Below are 18,984 nucleotides of genomic sequence, written 5' to 3'. Positions count from 1 at the left end.
AACCAAGCTTGAAATAAAAGAATTAATGAAGGAATTGGATGAAGAAAAGGCAATGGGACCGGATGAAGTCTCAGGCAGAATACTGAAAGAATGTAGGGAAGAACTAGCAAGTCCTATATACAGCATCATAAAATGCTCAATAGCAAATGGAACAGTACCCGTGGAATGGAAAAGAGCTGAGGTGGTTCCCATATATATGAGCGGAAGAAAGGAAGAACCTCTAAATTACAGACCAGTATCACTAACTAGTGTAATATGTAAGATGTGTGAAAGAGTAATAAAGAATTAATGGATCGAGTTCCTTGAAGACAACAGATTACTATCAAATAGCCAATTTGGCTTTGGAAAAGGTCGGTCGTGTGTAACAAATTTACTGAGTTTCTACTCTAGAATAGTTGATAGGGTACAAGAGAGAGAGAGGGATGGGTTGCTTGTATTTACTTGGATTTAAAAAAAGGCATTTGATAAAGTGCAACGTGCAAGGTTACTGTGAAAATTAGAGGAGAAGGGTGGTTTAAAAGGAAACATATTGAGATGGATGGAAAATTATTTGAGGGGGAGAGAAATAAGGACGGTAGTCAAAGATATGAAGTCCAAGTGGAGAGCAGTAGAAAGCGGAGTGCCACAGGGGTCAGTATTGGCGCCAATACTTTTTCTCATTTATATAAATGACATGCTAGAAGGAGTGAAGAGCTGCAGAAATCTCTTTGCGGACGATGCGAAACTGTGCAGAGTCATTAAGCAATAAGAGGATTGTGAAATACTGCAAGAAGACCTAAATAAGATCTGGGAATGGAGTAAACAGTGGGAGATGGAATTCAATGTGGACAAAAGCCATGTCATGGAAATGGGAAAGAGTGAAAGACGACCAGTGGGAATCTATAAGATGGGAGGTGGAGTAGAAATGGAGAAAGTAAAAAAGGAAAAGGATTTGGGAGTGACGATGGAAGAAAATAATCAACCGGCAAGCCATATTGATAGAATTTTCAGAGAGACATATATTTTGCTTAGGAATATTGGAGTAGCATTTCACTATATGGACAAAGAAATGATGAAGAAACCCAGATTAGAATATGCAGGAGTAGTGTGGACCCCTCACAAATAGAAACACATAAGGAAGCTGGAGAATGGCTACAAGAATGGTCCCAGAACTTGAAGGGATGACATATGAGGAGAGGATAAAGGCTATGGATCTTCCAACATTGGAGCAGAGAAGGGAGAGAGGGGATCTCATACAAGTTTATAAATTGATAAACGGAAAGGACCAAGTAGATAATTAGTATCTGATCCTGAGAGAAGAATATGCCAGTCGAAGCACAAGATCGCATAGTAAGAAGCTGAGAAAGGAAAGATGTGCAAGATATATTAAAAAGTATAGTTTCCCGCAAAGATGTATTGAGACGTAGAACAGTTTGAATGAAGAAGTAGTGTCTGCAACGAGTGTGCATACTTTTAAAGTAAGATTGGATAAGTGTAGATATGGAGACGGGGCCACACGAGCATAAAGCCCAGGCCCTGTAAAACTACAACTAGGTAAATACAATTAGGTAAATACACACACACACACACACACACACACACACACACACACACACACACACACACACACACACACACACACACACACACACACACACACACACACACCGTGTAGAGTAGTGGTTAGCACGCTCGACTCACAATCGAGAGGGCCGGGTTCGAGTCCCGGTAAGCGGCTAGGGAATTGGGCAAGCCTCTTAATGTGTGGCCTCTGTTCACCTAGCAGTAAATAGGTAGGGGATGTAACTCTAGGGGTTGTGACCTCGCTTTCCCGGTATGTGTCTCAGTTCTACCCGAAGATCGATCTATGAGCTCTGATCTCGCTCCGGAATGGGGAAGACTGGCTGGGTGACCAAGGCGACCGAGGAGGTGAATTATACACACACACACACACACACATAAACACACACACACATATTTGGGTGTGTCTCCTTTCACGTGTAGCCCCTGTTCACCTAGCAGTGAGTAGGTACGGGATGTAAATCGAGGAGTTGTGACCTTGTTGTCCCGGTGTGTGGTGTGTGCCTGGTCTCAGACCTATCCCAAGATCGGAAATAATGAGCTCTGAGCTCGTTCCGTAGGGTAACGTCTGGCTGTCTCGTCAGAGACTGCAGCAGATCAAACAGTGAATTACATACACACATACACACACACACACACACACACACACACACACACACACACACACACACACACACACACACACACACACACATCCCTTGCTTCCCAAGGTGGATTATGAGGATGAGTGCGAAGACTTGGCAGAGTCACAATGAGGTGGTGGTTAGGTGAAGCTGATTGAGGGAGGATTGAGTCTTGTGCTTGTGGAGCTTGTGGAGTTACCAGGGTGATTTTGTCAGGGTGGTGGTCTAGAGGGGCCAGGGTCAGGTTGGTAGTCAGAGGGCAGGGCCACACCAGTGTTGCCAGGATGGGTCAGGATATTGGTGGTCTTTGAGCTGCTAATATAGGTCCGAGCCAGTCTGGGACTAGAGAGGGCTGCCCAGCCATCCAGTCTAGTTTATAGCCCTCAACAGTTGCCAAGGTCGGTTTTCTTCTTAACTGGCTGCATTATGCTCTTCCTCCTCTACATCTGTCTCTCTCTCTCTCTGGAACTGCTAAAGCTACGGTTACACTAGCCACTGATACCCCTGGGCTGGGCGATTTAGCCAGGGCTGGGCGCCCAGCCCTGGCTAAATCGTCCAGCCCAGAGCAAAGTTGCGTGGACGCGCCGGACCGTTTTCTCCCCAGCTCTAGGCCTGAGCTGTCAGCTCAGGCCTAGAGCTGGGGAGGGCTGGGCAGGGTTGCCAGATGTCCCAGTCTACATGAGGCCTCACTTTTGATCGAAAAGGCCACAAAAAAGGCCATCCTTATTAAACCATAACAGAAATGTTTTCTAAAATGCCAAAAAAAAAAAAAAAAAATACCAACCATACAGTGTTCTATCACAAAATATTTGCCTATTTATTAAACTTAATAAAGAGAAAGCAATTACAGCAATTACTCCACGTTATCATACTATATTCTGCAAAATCAAGTTTATGATGCATACTCACAGTGCTTGCCCATATGGGGGAAGATTTGGATATCGGCTTCCTAGAAATGCACTTGCAGCATTTCATCAAAGTCCTGGCTGTCTTGTTCAGCCAGATCCCTGGAAGTTGCTGCAGTTGAGGTGGATGGTTCCTCGGGATGCTCAGTGCTGCTCTTGTAAATGAAGCTGTTGAACATGCTTAACATCTTGTCTGTTACTTCAAACTTGTTACAGCATATTCCTTCACTACACAGACGACTTCGGATTCTCAAAACTGCTTCCATAGTTTCTAAGGAGAGCCTGTTCCTCACTTTTGTTTTAATGTTTGTTACATGAGAGAAAGTTCTCTCAACAAAGGCGTTACTCAGTGGAAGTGCATGTGCATTCAGAACAATCTGTCCAAGCTCAGCAAAACATTTCTCACCAGCAGCATTGCTATACTTTTGAACAGTTGTCCAGAAGTTTACTGCTTCATGTGGTATTTCTTCATTAGGAATGAACCAATCAACCAAGAGAAGCTTGTCATACTGTTGCTCCAGTTGCATATTTATGACTTTGCTAGTAGAGTGAATAAGGTGAGTGATTGCTCCAGCAACACTTGAAAATGTCTTACGCATTTGATTTAGGCATATCTTTGGTTGAAAATACCTTAGATTTTCAACAACGTCAGTGTCTTGACTTAGTCTCTTTTCTAACTGACTTTCTGCCTCAATGAGGAAGTCAAAGCATTTTTGTTTCAACCGTGATTTTTCTTCTTCAGGTAACCTTGATTGCGAAATTTCAAGCAGAAACTTATCCCCATATTTCACTTGGCAAGGAGCATATGGAACATTCTTGTCTTCATCTTCAAACACTCTGTGCAATATGGAGCTGTGCAACTGTTTCAATTCAGAAAACACTTTGAAAGGTTCAGCATCAGTCGCTTGGAAGGATGCATTAACAGACTCAAAATTTTGAATGTGTGGTAATGCAAATATAAGATACAAGTAGTTTCTCTCATCACTTATCATTTCATTGATAAGGCGTGCATGGTAATTTCTTTCCTTCTCAGCAATTACTGAAAAGTAGGCCTTGAGTTCATGCCACTGTGTTATGATATTAAAAATGCATTTTCCTTTCACCAGCCATCGTGTGTTGCTAGGATTTATGAATCTTGAAGGTTGAATGCATTTATCATTCATCACAGAAAATACTTCCTTAAACTCTTCTCTCCTAAGACAGCTAAGCTTGAACCAGCGAGCAATCTCAGAAATTAAGTACTCCAGGTTTGATGGTAATTTCTTAAAAGCATATTCACAGCACAGAGCAAGACTGTGGCAGGTGCACTTCACAAATATTACTTTAGGTACTACTTCTCTCAGCCTGGACAGCACAGAGTTTTTACTGCCACACACATTACTGGCTCCGTCACTACTGAAGCCAATGCAGTTCCCAATGTCTACATTATTTTTTTTTCAAGTAGTTAGTGATAGCATTATACAAAGCCTCTCCTGTAGTAGAAGTTACTGGGATTAAGGCCAGGAACTCAGTCTTTATACGGGAACTCTTTTCAAAGAAATACTTAACACAGAGACAAAGATGTTTCATGCCACCAATGTCCGTGGACTCATCAATCAGCAGTGAGTATTTACTGCTTTGTAATTCAGTAATCAGCTCTTCCAACAATGCAGCACTGACAACATTTTTCAAAATTGCTGAACACTTTGTTCTATGCATTTTAACATTTTCCAAGGCATGACCTTTATAGCGTTACTTATTATTTCTGTGTAGTGATCAACAGACCTAATACTACTGTGGCAAGCAATACCTACTGCATATTTTATTTCAAAAACTTTCACTTCACTTTGCCTGCCTCTCAACGACTTTACAAATGTTTTCATTATCTTGTTGTCAGACTAAACAACAGACTGAGACGCCTTTTTATGTTTTTCCGTATTTTCATGTAACACTAAGTTTGATTTTTTCATCGTACTGATCGTAGTCGTACAGTTACAAAGTTTGCAGTAACATGCACCACCTCTGTTGCTTAGCCACTTATGGTCTTTTTCCCACTCCTCTCTATAGGTCCTTCCATCACTGTATCCTGTTTTCCACTTCCCCATTTTGCGTGACACCTGACGACACTCTCGACAATCTGAAGCGAGTGTGAGCACTGAGCCGTGAGGGCTTCGTCACGCCGCGCGGGACACGCCGCACATACACGTATTAGACCAGTACGAAACGCGTAGGATAGCATACGCCTGATGTTTGCATTTTGTGTATAAAGATATTTTGATCCATATTTTTAGGGAAAAATGCTTGATATATGTTGACTATGCTGAACAGTAGAAAAGGCCAAGAAAAGGCCAAAATATGTTTGGCCTCTATACCTAAATTTTCAAAGGCCAACGATGCTCTAAAAAGGCCAAAATGGCCTTTTAAGGCCAAACCTGGCAACTCTACAGGCTGGGCACACCACTAGGAACTAAGAGACTATATTATTCACGCAAACAACTAAACCCAAATTTTCCTAAATAGTAAAATATCAAGATATTATATCACTATATATGCAATTTATTCATTTTCATGCATGATTAGTTACAATTAGCTGCACACAAATTATTAGAAAACATCATCTCTCGGTTGACCTGGGAAATCCTCAGATGTATGGGCCGCCGTGGTACAGTGGAACCATGCGTGCTTTGGGATCCAAGGGGTTTCCAAGCGCACGGGTTCGAATCCTGTCCACGGTCTGAGTGCAGGTTGGGCTTCCTCACTCAGGGCAACGGTTTCCTAGCGGGTGGGCTTTGAGATAGGAGATACCCTAAAAAGTATCCCCTTTAGCCCATAAATTCCCGTGAAAAGCCCACATAGTATAAAAAAAAAAAAAAAACACACGCCGCAGCGCAAGGTTTTAAACATGGCTTCTGTTGAAAAGTCCATTGTGTGGCCACAGGAGGGCATATATAGTCTCCTAGAGAAGGTCAGGGACCGTAAGGTCTTGTGGAACATCAAACACAAGGACTACCACAAGAAGAACTTGAGAAGAGGTTGTTAACACATTTTTTTTTTATTTCCTGCGTAACCACGGCTTTACCCATTCTGTTTTCTGTACCTTGTCTCTTAACTCCAGATATTTATAAGCTTCATAGCAAGTTATCAGGGCCTGAGCAACATTGCTCCACTCTTCCCTTCCCATAGCCATCTTGAGGTCTGGTACGCTTTGTTTAGATTGGCGCACCAAGTATCAAGATCAAGATCAAGAGCGCCCAGGACTGGGGCTGGGCTGTGTGTAACCACTTGCCTTGTAAACACAGGCATAAGGCTGGCCTCCGTCCCGGGCCCAAGACTGGGCCCAGGGGTAGCAGTGGCTAGTGTAACCTTACCTTAAGTTAGGTCCGAGCAAGACTGGGACTAGGGAGGGCTGGCCAGTCAGCCAGTCATGTGGATGGCCCTCAGCAGTTGCTAGGGTCGGTCAGGTGGGTGGTCCCTTGTACTCGCCAGACACGAAGTTTTCTTCTTATCTGATCTGCATTATACTCCTCCTCCTCTTCCTCCTCCTCCTCCTCCTCCTCCTCCTCCTCCCCCTCTTCTCTCTCTCTCTCTCTCTCTCTCTCTCTCTCTCTCTCTCTCTCTCTCTCTCTCTCTCTCTCTCTCTCTGACAGTCAGGGAGGGTAGGGATGTGCACACACATGCTGCTACTGCTGCTACTGCTACTACTACTGCTGCTGCTGCTACTACTACTACTACTGCTGCTACTGCTACTACTGCTACTACTACTACTACTACTACTACTACTACTACTACTACTACTACTACTACTACTACTACTACTACTACTACTACTACTACTACTACTACTACTACTACTACTAATACCTCCACCCCATGTTTATTGATGCGTCAATTAGGGGCTCCACTACTTGGAGGTCATTAGCCCCAACTCTCGCTAATGACTGTGGCATCCAACCATATCTAATACTCTATAATATAAACATTAGTTGTTAGCTATAAATTCACTCTACCTCTACTCTATCTACTCTTATGCCACTCTCCACCACTGTAGCCTCGCAGTCAAGGCCACTTAAATCTGCAGGTATGGGAGTGGAATGCCTTGTCCCCCTGAGACACAGGAGGGCTGATCTGAGGAGGAGAATGAAAGACGGCACCTCATCCATGCGACGACATGGCTCCTTGGCTGGTGCTTCTTTTCTGCCATTAGGTCGGCTAGTCTTGAGTAGAAGCACTGAGCCTTGGAGCCCATCCCGCCAGATGTGGTGAAGACCAGAGGTGTGAAGCTGCCCTGGTCAATGTGTTGGATTCTCTCCCCATACGCTCGGATCTTCTCCTGCTCATTCTTGCGGTGGGCGGCCTCCAGGGAGAGTTCGTGGTGACAGGCGGCCATCGGGTCAAAGATCCGTATGTCCATGAATGCTTTCTGTCCCTTGTCCAGAACCCTCGTGCGCTGACGTCGACTCGAGCCTCGTTGGTGGTGTTGGCTGTTCTGTAGCGCAGGTGCTCGCCGTCTAGCGGTAGGAGGGTCGGTTCAGTGGAGACATCGTGGCACACCTCCTGAGCATGCTGGCGGTCAGATCTCTCACCTCATCGTGCCTGATACATACGAATCCCCTTTTGCACGTCATGGTGTGGTTGACGTCATTGGGGAACTACACACACAGGTACTGGGGAGTCCTTCCACCGGCCAGCCGTACCTCAGAGCAATGGCGTCGACAAATTCTTGTTTGTTGAGGCTGAAGCCCTTCGCTCCAATGGGCAGTGACGTTAGCCAGTTAGAGGCTCCTGTTTCCTGTGCAGTGTGGATTTTTCTCACTGTGGTTGCAGGCAGGATGTTTATCAGGTCTTCGAGACAGTTTCGTTGATGTTGTTGCCTGTCTCTAGATATAATTCGTCTTTGCTCAGTGACTGCACTTTGGGCTATTTCACCATGTGCGTCCTGAGCAATGATCTTCTCTGTGAGGGACCTGGTGAGCTTGAGGGAGTTGAGGTTCTCCACAGTCGCTAACTTCTTAGGGGAGGTGATTCCCATCCCGCCCAGTCTTGGTGGAAGTTCGAGCAGCGCCCTCTCCCCATCTCCGATGGTGTGGGATCTCAGTAACGCTGGGATGAAGGTGTTCCTTATCGAGACCTCCAGTGGTGCAAGGAGAGGGCTGATGCCTGGGATGGTGCGCATGGCGAATCTCCATCGATGCTGCAAGCCGTGGGTGTAGGCGGAGTAGGCTGCATGAGGCTCAGTCCTGGCCATGTCAGACAGGACCTCCACCTCATGTATCCACTCCTTCACCTTCTCTCCTATGTATTCCTTCTTGAACTCCTCTGTTCCGATGACAGCACCCAAATGCCGCTGTCCATCCTTTGTTATTATAACTCCACTGCCACTGAAGCTATCCACTGCACTGTCATAGTGTTCAGGCTTTACAATAAGGACGGACTTAGCGGCACTGGGTGTGTACCCTATGATGGGACCATTATCGTTCACTAAGCCCCACCATTTTTCAAGTCTGTTATTTTGCCGGCCCCTGACAGGTCATCCGCGTACGCCACTTGCTTCACACTCGTTTTCTCATATGAGATAACTTGTTGCAGCACTGAAAGTCCGAGGGCGTACATCGCCATGGCCACTGGGTCACCTTGTGTTGTCCCTTCCATGGACTTTAACACCTTAACACTATTACCACTATTACTACATATGTACAAATCCGAGGGGTCACTATATGTGTTTTCTACATAGTGTGCCAGAGAGGGACATTTTACTCGAATGTTATGAAGCATTGTTTTTCTGTTAATAGTGTTGAAAGCGTTTTTGGCGTCCACTAATAACACCGCTTCACAATTGTCTTCACTGAATATTTCCCTCATAGCGTGGATGGCGGCTTCCCCTCCTGCCTGCTGTCCTGCACACACTTGCAGGTTCCCCGCTGCCCTCCTCACGTCGTCCTTGACCACCGTCATGACGCATTTACCCACGATGCGTCTTATCACCTCGCCGATGCCAATTGGTCTGCATCCCGGCTTTTTGTCCAGCGGGATTAATCGGCATGCGGTGAGAGCCTCGACGTGGTGACAATTTGTGGTGGCAAGCTTCCTCGCCAGTGCTGCCAGGGCGCCGCATAGGTCGTTAGCGGCACTGCCACAGAGTGCGCCGCTCAACAGGCGACGCCACCCTCTAGCGTCTAGTCCTGAGGGACCAGCACTGCCGTGTGTCTGGAGACTTCTTCCAGATCATCTCTCCAGTTATCACCTCGTAGATGACATCATTGGGCTTGCGGAAAGGCCCCTGCATCCTGAGGCCCTCTTCGTCACTGGGGAGGATGTTTTCCTTCAGCAGGTGGATGGTTTCCCTGGTGAGGGGCAACACACCACCTGACTGCTGTTCATTAAGTGCCCGCAGAGCCTTGGACACCTGTCCTTGCCGCATATTGCCAGCGAAATTACGGGCTTTGTCTTCCTGCCTTTGTTGGTTTCCTGATGGTCTTGGCAGCCTCTTCTGGATGGCTCGGGCTTCCTCCAGGAGCTCATCCAGTTGGTTGTTCTGCCATAGACCCACTCTTCTTGCGACGGCTTTCACGTTTTCCGCCACCTTCGCATTCCTATGTGTCTTTTGAAAGAAGAGTTTTGGCAGTGTGAAGAATAATTTCATCGCATACGGTGCGAGGGTGACTCTTGTAAGTAATTGTTGAGGAGGATGACCATCTCTTGTACAATTTTGTTGGTGGCTGCACACTTTGGTGGATCGAACAGATGACATGTAGACCACCCAGCTAATTCTATGTAAGTGTTGTTCACCCACATGGTTGTTTCTTCTTCTGTTAGTCCTTTCCAGACTAAGTTTCTCCTCCCGTTTGTATGTCTCGCGGCGTACACGTTGTGTTGCGGTAGCGATGGGGTGTGTTGTGACGGTGTTGATGGCAGGGCAGCCTCCCCTCCCATCTCTGTCTCCATCGTTCGCTCCTGTTCCTCATCCTGCTGGGATTCCTGGCTGTCCCCCGGCTCCTCCTCCCTCTCCCTGCCCTGGTGGTCACGTCCCAGGGGGTTTTGGCATCCATCTCCCTTTCTACAATTTATACACTTTTGTTTTGTCTCACACATTGACAATTAACACATCTGTGTTCCTCTTTTGTACACTGACAACATCTTCTTTGTGCAGGTGGGTTAGACATTGTATTAATAACATGACATTATTAGAAAGAGAGAGCGAGAGAGAGAAGTGAAGGAGGGAGGGAGGGAAGAGGTAGGAGGGAGGAGTGAGAGAGAGGGAAGCAGGGGAGAGGGAGGGTAAAGGGAGGGTAGGAGGGAAGGGAATAGGGAAGGAAAGTGACAACAGAGAGAGAGAGAGAGAGAGAGAGAGAGAGAGAGAGAGAGAGAGAGAGAGAGGAGGAGGGAGGGGAAGAGGGGAGGGAGGAGGAGAGAGAGAGAGAAGCAAGCAGGGGAGAGGGAGGGGTAGGAGGAGGAAATAGGGAAGGAAAAGTGACAAAGTGACAACAGAGAGAGAGAGAGAGAGAGAGAGAGAGAGAGAGAGAGAGAGAGAGAGAGAGAGAGAGAGAGAGAGAGAGAGAGAGAGAGAGAGAGGGAGAGAGGAGGAGGAGGGATGGTAGAGGGAGAGGTAGGAGGAGGAGGAGTATGGGAGGGAGGCGGCGACAACAGAGAGAGAGAGAGAGAGAGAGAGAGAGGAAGGAAGGAGGGAGGGAGGGAGGAGGAGGAGGAGGGAGGGAGGGAGAGAGAGAGAGAGAGAGAGAGAGAGAGAGAGAGAGAGAGAGAGAGAGAGAGAGAGAGAGAGAGAGAGAGAGAGAGAGAGAGAGAGAGAGAGAGAGAGAGAGAGAGAGAAACATTTATGGTAAATATGGGACTTAGATATGTATTACAGGCACTTTACTCAATATTCCTACAATGTTTAGCGGCAGTAGTAGTGGCAACAGCAGTCTTAGGAGTACCGTTACTTAGGAGTACCGTTACAACAGTTAAGAGTGATAGTATATTACTACTGAAAATTTAATGAAGATCTGTACTTTTGGGTACTCACGTGGTGTGCATGGCTCCAATAAAATCAAACAGAAAGATTTATACCTAGTATTATAACAGAGATATCAGTCTATAATATATAGTAAGATTTATATAGAAATATATGGAGTAGGTGGCACCTGTATCCCCGACGGAGAGTGGATGGACAGCCGCGCGGGCTGCTTGGAGTTTTCCTACGCGACTTATCACCTGATAACCCTTCCGACCTAGTTCGACCCTTTCAACGGTCGCTCCGTGACGCTCACAACTACCACTGTTTTCAGAATATGATAAATCAATATTTTTCACGTGATTTATACGAGTATTGACACTGATATTACACTGGGCCCACCCTCTCCACTTCACTCATCACTGTGTCTTTTTTCACAAAATTTCACAAAGTTTTAACCTTTAAAATACACCTTAATCACGGAGCCACACACCCACGTCTTACCCCTACTACTACTACTACTACTACTACTACTACTACTACTACTCGTTACGGCCCGCCCGTAACATGCATTACTACCATCACCTCCTCCGCTTGTTACCTCGTTCGCCACCTCTCCGCCTCCCCTTCCACGTCACCGTCTCGTGAACCTTCCACGCCACCGTTTCATGAACCTTCCACGTCACCGTTTCATGAAGCCCCGCTACCGTCCCGAAGTTGGATTCACGCGGCCCCTTTCGACTCAACCGAAAGTGTTGAGCCAGCTCTTGGTTTTCTGGATTGGGAGTTGAGATCCAAGCCTCAACCAGTGAACACAACGCCTCTTGGTTCTGCCGTGGGATCAACCATCACCCAGCATTTCACCACTGCGACACCGCATAAGTATCACTTCCCCTCGTCCGTGTTTTCCACATTGCCTCTATATAGGATTAGGATTATTGTTAGGTATTAAGTTGGGTTCTTTATTGTTGTATTTATTACTGTGTTATATGTATATGTGTATGTCATTTTCCTGTGTTTCATGTTATATATCTGTTTTCTTGTTATATATGTGTCAATTTCATTATGGGTTATTAAAATAGCTTTTTAAAGTGCCCCCTTTGCATTTCCTCACCAGTTGAACCTGCAGTGTTTTTTTTATTGTTATTGTTCACCGGCTCTCCGATGCCAATCTTACCAGTTTAACCGGTGAACGTAACAATTGGCGACCGTGACAGGACCATTATAACCCATGTTCAGTGTTCCATTTTTCCAGTGACTTTTTTTCTGTGATTGCTTGTGTTTCTGTGGTGTTGTGACTCTGATGTGTTTTTTCTGTGACTTACTCTGCGTGTGGTTTAAATTTACCTTTGTGCGATCAAGTGGCTCCTTTTGGGTTAAACGTGCTTCGTGACTTTCATTGGTATCGCATAGCAGTGGTAGAGCAGGAAACCAGGTAGAAAGGCGTGTTCACCGATAGCACTTATCTCTAGTTTTTGCACATAGGCAGGTGTGTAATAAGTGTTATCCAAGTGTTGGGATCATCATATGTTCATGCGAACCCTCAATCCCCTCACTTCGCGGATCATTTTTCTCGCTAGTTAGAATCGGCCATTTTAACTAGTCTCTCAGACTAATCCGCCTCCTTATCAATAACAAGTCTCAGTACAATTCGCTCCTCACTCTCAAGTCTCGTAACTAGAGTAATCCGGATCCCTCTTAATGCCGTAACTCTCTAGTTTACCCCTCATTAGTGATTGTACTCATAAGTGTTTACTTAAGTATAATCTAGGTAATTTCAAGGTTGCCTTTATTATCACTCTGCCAAGTTCCTCACTTAAGTAATTCGCTTATCATTTTTTTTTTTTTGTGGTTTAACATCTATTTAATATGGCTTCCGCTCAGTTTAACGTTGAAGATTTTTGTGCCGACCCTTCTCTGGAACAACTTAAAGATGCTAATATAAAGAAGGACCAATGGAAGACCATCGCTAAACATTTTGATGTTCCCATCACGTCTCAGATGACTAAAGAGGTCATTAAGAATGTAGTTGTTGAACATCTAGTGCAAGAAGGTCAGTTGCTAGGAAATGCCATAGAAGAGTTAACTCCCATGTCAGCCTCTACGAGGACTATAATACACAGTCCCCAGGAAGAACAGGATAAGAGTAGGATAAGTCAATGGGAAATTGAGAAGCTTAAACTAGAATACCGGATGCATGAAAAACAAATGCAACTACAGGCAGAAAAAGAAGATAAAGATAAAGAGAGAGAATTACGGGAAAGACAAATGCAACTACAGGCAGAAAAAGAAGATAAAGATAAAGAGAGAGAATTTCAGTTACAACTTAGAAGGCAGGAGAAAGAGTTAGAAATTCAGGAGTTAACCCTACGAAATGACGCTAAGTTTAGAGGGGAAGAAATAGATATAAAGAAACAGTTAGCAAGCTTTAATCCTGCTATAGCTGCTCCGCTAGTTCCCCCTTTTGATGAATCTGATGTTGACGGGTCATTTCGCGCTTTTGAGAGCATTGCTAATAGGAATAAATGGCCCAAGGATCAGTGGGTGTCTCTCCTTGTCCCTAAGCTAGTAGGAAAAGCTTATAGGGTATACAACGGCCTTAGTGATGAGGTAGAATATGAAGAGATCAAAGGTAACATTCTAGACGCCTACTCTATCACTTCTGATGGATACAGACAGCAGTTTCGAAAGTATGTGAAACCAGAGTCTCACACCTATGTTGAATTCGCTAGTGAGAAACTAAGACAATTTAAGAAATGGTTAGCCGCCCTTAACATTACCACCTTTTCGGAGTTGCTCAATCTAATGGTCCTGGAAGAATGGAAGAACAAGTTACCTTTAATATTCTGAGGCATGTGGAAGAACGGGAGAGAGTGATCTTATGTCTGCCGCTAAAGTGGCTGATGCGTTTGCTTTGTTGATGGGATCCCTGGGTAGTAGAGGTCGTGGTTCACTATCTAATGTTAGGTCCTCCTTTGGGGAAGGTTTTGGGGGCGCGGGTGGTAAGCCAACCGGATTCTCGCCAAATGCATATAATTCCCCCTGGTGTACATACTGTAAGAAGCCAGGTCACACGATCCAGAAATGTAGACACCCAAATTGCAAGGGTTCTCAACGTCAATTTTCTTTTGTGGCCCCTAAACCTAACACATTTGAGAACAAGAAACCAGTGGCCCTAGCTAACCCTGTCAACTCTCCTCTAGAACTTTATGACTCGTACATGTATCAAGGTAAAGTGTCCCTGACTGATGGTAAAGACAAGGCAATAAATATCAAGGTTCTGCGTGATACAGGTGCTGCCCAATCCATCTTAAGGGAAGATGTCATCCCTAACATCAAACAGGCTTTCACTGGGAGAAGGTGATCCTTACAGGTCTCGAATCACAGCTCTCCTATCCCTTGGCTAATATTAGCTTACAGTGCCCGTTCATTTCAGGAGAGGTTGAGGTAGCCATTAAACCTGGTGAACTGCCAGTACCGGGGGTACATCTTGTACTGGGTAATGATCTTGCGGGTAACTTGGCTGTTCCAAACTTAATTGTTCTTGATTCTCCCTTAACAGAAAGTCCCGCTAAGACCCTGGACGAAACATCCCTCACTTCTTCCCAGTGTGTGCAGTCACCAGGTCTCAGTCCAAGTCCCCTGCCCTTTCATCACCTCCTCCACCAATGATTGCCTCTACTGACAACTTGTATAATAACATAATTTCAAAGGAGAATTTGATTAATGCTCAAGAACAGGATCTCACTTTGGCTAAGATCAGACATGTGGCCAGTGAGACAAAGGATATGTCTAAATTGCCTTGTTTTTATTATCAGGAAGGAGTCCTGATGCGTGCCTACAGACCTCCTGAACTGAAACAACTAGACACCTGATCAGAAACACATCAAGTTGTCATCCCCCTTGTCTGTAAGATGAAGAGTTTGATCTGCCGCCGTCTTGTCCCCAGGACATTAAATTACACTCCATTGCCTTTAAGTCCTCCGAAATCTTAAGATATCTTAATGAGTTAGACTCATTCGGGGGTTGTGATCCTTTGGGTTTTCTGCCTCTTTTTTACAAAAAGATTGCTTCTCCTCTCGCTCCAAAATTGGCAGTTATTTTTAGAGCTCTTTTTCGTAAGGGTTCTTTTCCGGTATGCTGGCGTACTGCAAATGTTACCCCTATTCCAAAGGGATCTTCATCCTCCATTCACCCCGGTGACTATAGACCCATTTCCATAACCCGGTGTTATCTAAGATTTTTGAGCGCCTGCTATAAGCGTCTCAATCGTTTTTAGATATTAATAATTTGTTGCCATCTAGTCAGTTTGGTTTTAGAAAAGGTCTCAGTACTTCTGATGCTCTCGTTTGCATAACGCACGACATGCAAGCTGCCCTTGATGCTGGTCATGAATCTAGAGTAATTTCACTTGATTTTAGTTCTGCATTTGATCGTGTTAATCATAGAGCCCTTTTATCGAAAGTTAGATCTATTGGTATTGGTGGCTGCGTCCATCAAGTTCTGTCAGAGTTCTAACAGTCGAAGGCAGCGTGTGACTGTTGATGGCTGCCTTAGTTCTTTTAGTCCAGTTGTATCCGGTGTTCCGCAGAAGTGTTCTGGGACCTCTTCTTTTTATTATTTATACATCTGAAATGTGGTGTGGGATTGAATCTAATATGGTTGCTTATGCTGATGACACCACTATATATGCGACAATTCCTTCCCCACAGGATAGGCAGAGAGTCGCTAATGTACTCACTCAAGATGTTTCAAGGATTCTGTCATGGTGTGATCGGTGGGGTATGAAACTGAACCCGAGTAAATCCCATAGTATGGTTATTAGCAGATCAAGGACACCTTTCCCAGTTCACCCTGATATTGTTGTCAAGGAAGTACCTATTCTAATTGTTCGTCTCTGAAGTTACTCAGGTCATTGATCCCAAACTTACTTTTGAGTTGCACTTGCGTTCACTTGCATCATCAGTCTCATGTAAAGTTGGTTTGTTACGCAAATGTAGGCGGATATATTCCTCTGATGATATTGTAAGAAATTGCTTTTACTCTTTCATACTGCCTCATTTTGAATATTGTCACTCTGTGTGGATCTCTGCAGCAGAGTCTCACTTAAAGCTTTTAGATAGAGCATTCAACCAGATTAAATTTTTCTTCCTAATCTTGAGATTAATCTTCGGCATCGTCGTTTGGTTGGATCATTGTCCTATTTCTTCAAAATCATGTCTAATTCCAACCACCCGTTGCATTGTCATTTGCCTGCCCTTCACTACCAGCACGTGCTACAAGACAATCCTTGATCATGAATGACCGTTCCTTGTCTGTGAATCGATGTAATACTTCACATTTTCCCGGTGTTTTATCCCAGTATCTGCTAGACTCTGGAATACAATTCCCAACGAGATTGTTAATTCTAGTAACATTGAAGCATTTAAAAAACGTGTGAATACCTTTCTTCTCTCTGAACTCACTACCTCTTAGATCTCTACCAATCTTCCTATTCTGTTGTTCATTCCTGTTACTTCCTTTCACTTATCGGTGAGGTGCCGCCCACTGGGCCTTTGGGTTTATGCAGTTATGCTTTCCAGTGGGTCGCCTTCATTGACCTCATAATAATAATAATAATAATAATAACTAGCTCATGATGGATTGTCAGGTCATCTAGGCATCCAAAAATTCTACAAGAAGGCTCTTCAACCTTTTTTTTGGCCAGGAATGAAAAAGGATGTGTCACACTATGTAAAAACATGTCACATATGTCAAGTTGTGGGTAAGCCTAACGAACGCCTTGTGCCAGCTCCTCTGACGTCTATTCCAGTTCAGACGGAGCCCTTCGAAAAGATCATTCTAGACTGCGTAGGGCCCTTACCCAAAACCAAACGAGGGAATCAGTATTTGTTAACCCTCATGGATCCCACTACCAGGTACCCTGAAGCATTCCTCTTAAGAATATCACATCAAGACCATTGTAAAACATCTAATACATTTTTCACCTCGGTAGGAATTCCAAAACAAATTCAGTCTGACAAGGGTAGCAATTTCACTAGCCATTTTTCCAACAGATAGTGAATGAGCTAAACATCGACCATGTAACCTCCTCGGCTTACCACCCCAATCCCAAGGCTGTCTGGAGCGGTTTCACCAAACATTAAAATCCATGATGAAGAAGTATTGCTTGGAGCATCAAGGAGACTGGGATGAAAGTATTTCTTTCCTTCTCTTCGCTTTAAGAGAATCTCCTCAAGATTCTTTAGGTTACTCCTTTTGAATTACTCTATGGTAGACAGATCAGGGGGCCTCTCAAAATATTAAAGGATCAATGGTTTACTCAAAATACTCCTTCAAGCCCCAGTGTGTCTGACTACATCAGTAACCTTAAGAATAAAATCAGTGAAGTCAGATCTTTTGCTAAATCAAACTTCCTCAAATCTCAAACTAAAATGCAACAGAATTTTCTTCCCAAATCTGTCATGAGAAGTTTCAAACCAGGAGACAAGGTTTTACTTTTTCTCCCCACTCCAGGCAATGCTCTTCACAGTAAGTTCATGGGACCTTATGTTGTGGCTCAAAAACTAAGTCTATTAAATTATGTGGTCTACACTCCTGACCGTCGTAAGGATTCCCAACTAGTTCATATTAATCTAATGAAACCTTACCACTCCAGAGAACCAGAGGACGACTTGTCTCGCACTGTACCTGTATGTCTGGTAGGGAAGGAGTCTGGTCCTGTGCCCCCCGAGGAAGAGTCCGACATCGAATTCCTCTTTTCGTCAACTAAAGGACGCCCCTCAAACAGCCAAATCATGTCCAACCTTGATGAGGTGTTTCTTTCCTTAACACCTTCACAACAGTCTGATCTTAAAAAGTTATTGCTAGACTTTTCTGAAATCACAGGTGACTTTCCAGGAGTTTGTAATACTATCCAACATGACATAACATTAATATCTAATGACATCAAGCCTATAAGACAACCAGCCTATCGCATTTCACCCATTAAAAGAGACTTGATGAAAAAAGAGGTAGACTATCTGCTCTGTCATCACCTTGCAGAACCTAGTATATCTCCCTGGGCTTCTCCCTGCCTGTTAACATCTAAGCCAGATGGTAGTAGTCGATTTTGCACCGACTACAGGAAATTAAATAAAGTGACGGTGCCAGACTCCTACCCATTGCCCTTGATAGAGGACCTTATAGATAGTATAGGAGTAGCCAAATTTGTAACCACTATAGACTTGCTTAAAGGTTACTACCAGATTCCCTCTCGGACGAGGCCCAAATAATATCCGCCTTCATCACCCCCTTCGGACTATACCAATACACAGTGATGCCCTTTGGCTTGTCTAATGCTCCCGCCACCTTCCAGAGGGCTATAAATTACATCACTCAGGACTTGGAGGGAACATCTGCATATCTGGACGACCTGGTGGTGACTGCAGACGACTGGGCGACACATCTGACCCGTCTTCTGAGGCTGATGGGTCGGTTGCAGGAAGCCGGGCTTACAATCAACCTGGCCAAGTCCACCTTCGGGAAGTCTACGGTGGTCTACCTGGGACATGTGGTGGGGAACGGCAAGGTTCACCCCAAGAGAGCTAACGTGGAGGCCATCCTTGGCTTCCTGTCCCTTACCACCAGGAAAGCTCTCATGAGGTTCTTGGGGATGGCTGGTTTTTACAGACGCTTCTGTAAGAACTTTTCCACCCTGGCCGTCCCACTGACGGACCTTATCAGCACTTCCGTCCCCTTCCACTGGACCCCGACCTGTGACCAAGCCTTCTAACACCTCAAGGCGTTTCTCTCCTCGGAACCAGTGGTCTGGACGCCGAATCACTCCCGCCCCTTCCATCTACAAGTGACCATATCAAGGGGGTGGACAACATCATCGCCGACGCCTTATCAAGATTTCCTGTCTCTCCTCCTTCATGAGCCCATTACGGAGGTCTTAGGGAGGAAATGTTACAACCCGCCCGTAACA

The sequence above is a fragment of the Portunus trituberculatus genome, chromosome 12 (genome assembly GCF_017591435.1).
Source record: "Portunus trituberculatus isolate SZX2019 chromosome 12, ASM1759143v1, whole genome shotgun sequence".
Taxonomy (NCBI): Eukaryota; Metazoa; Arthropoda; class Malacostraca; order Decapoda; family Portunidae; genus Portunus; species Portunus trituberculatus.
Note: the sequence above shows the minus strand (reverse complement) of the source record.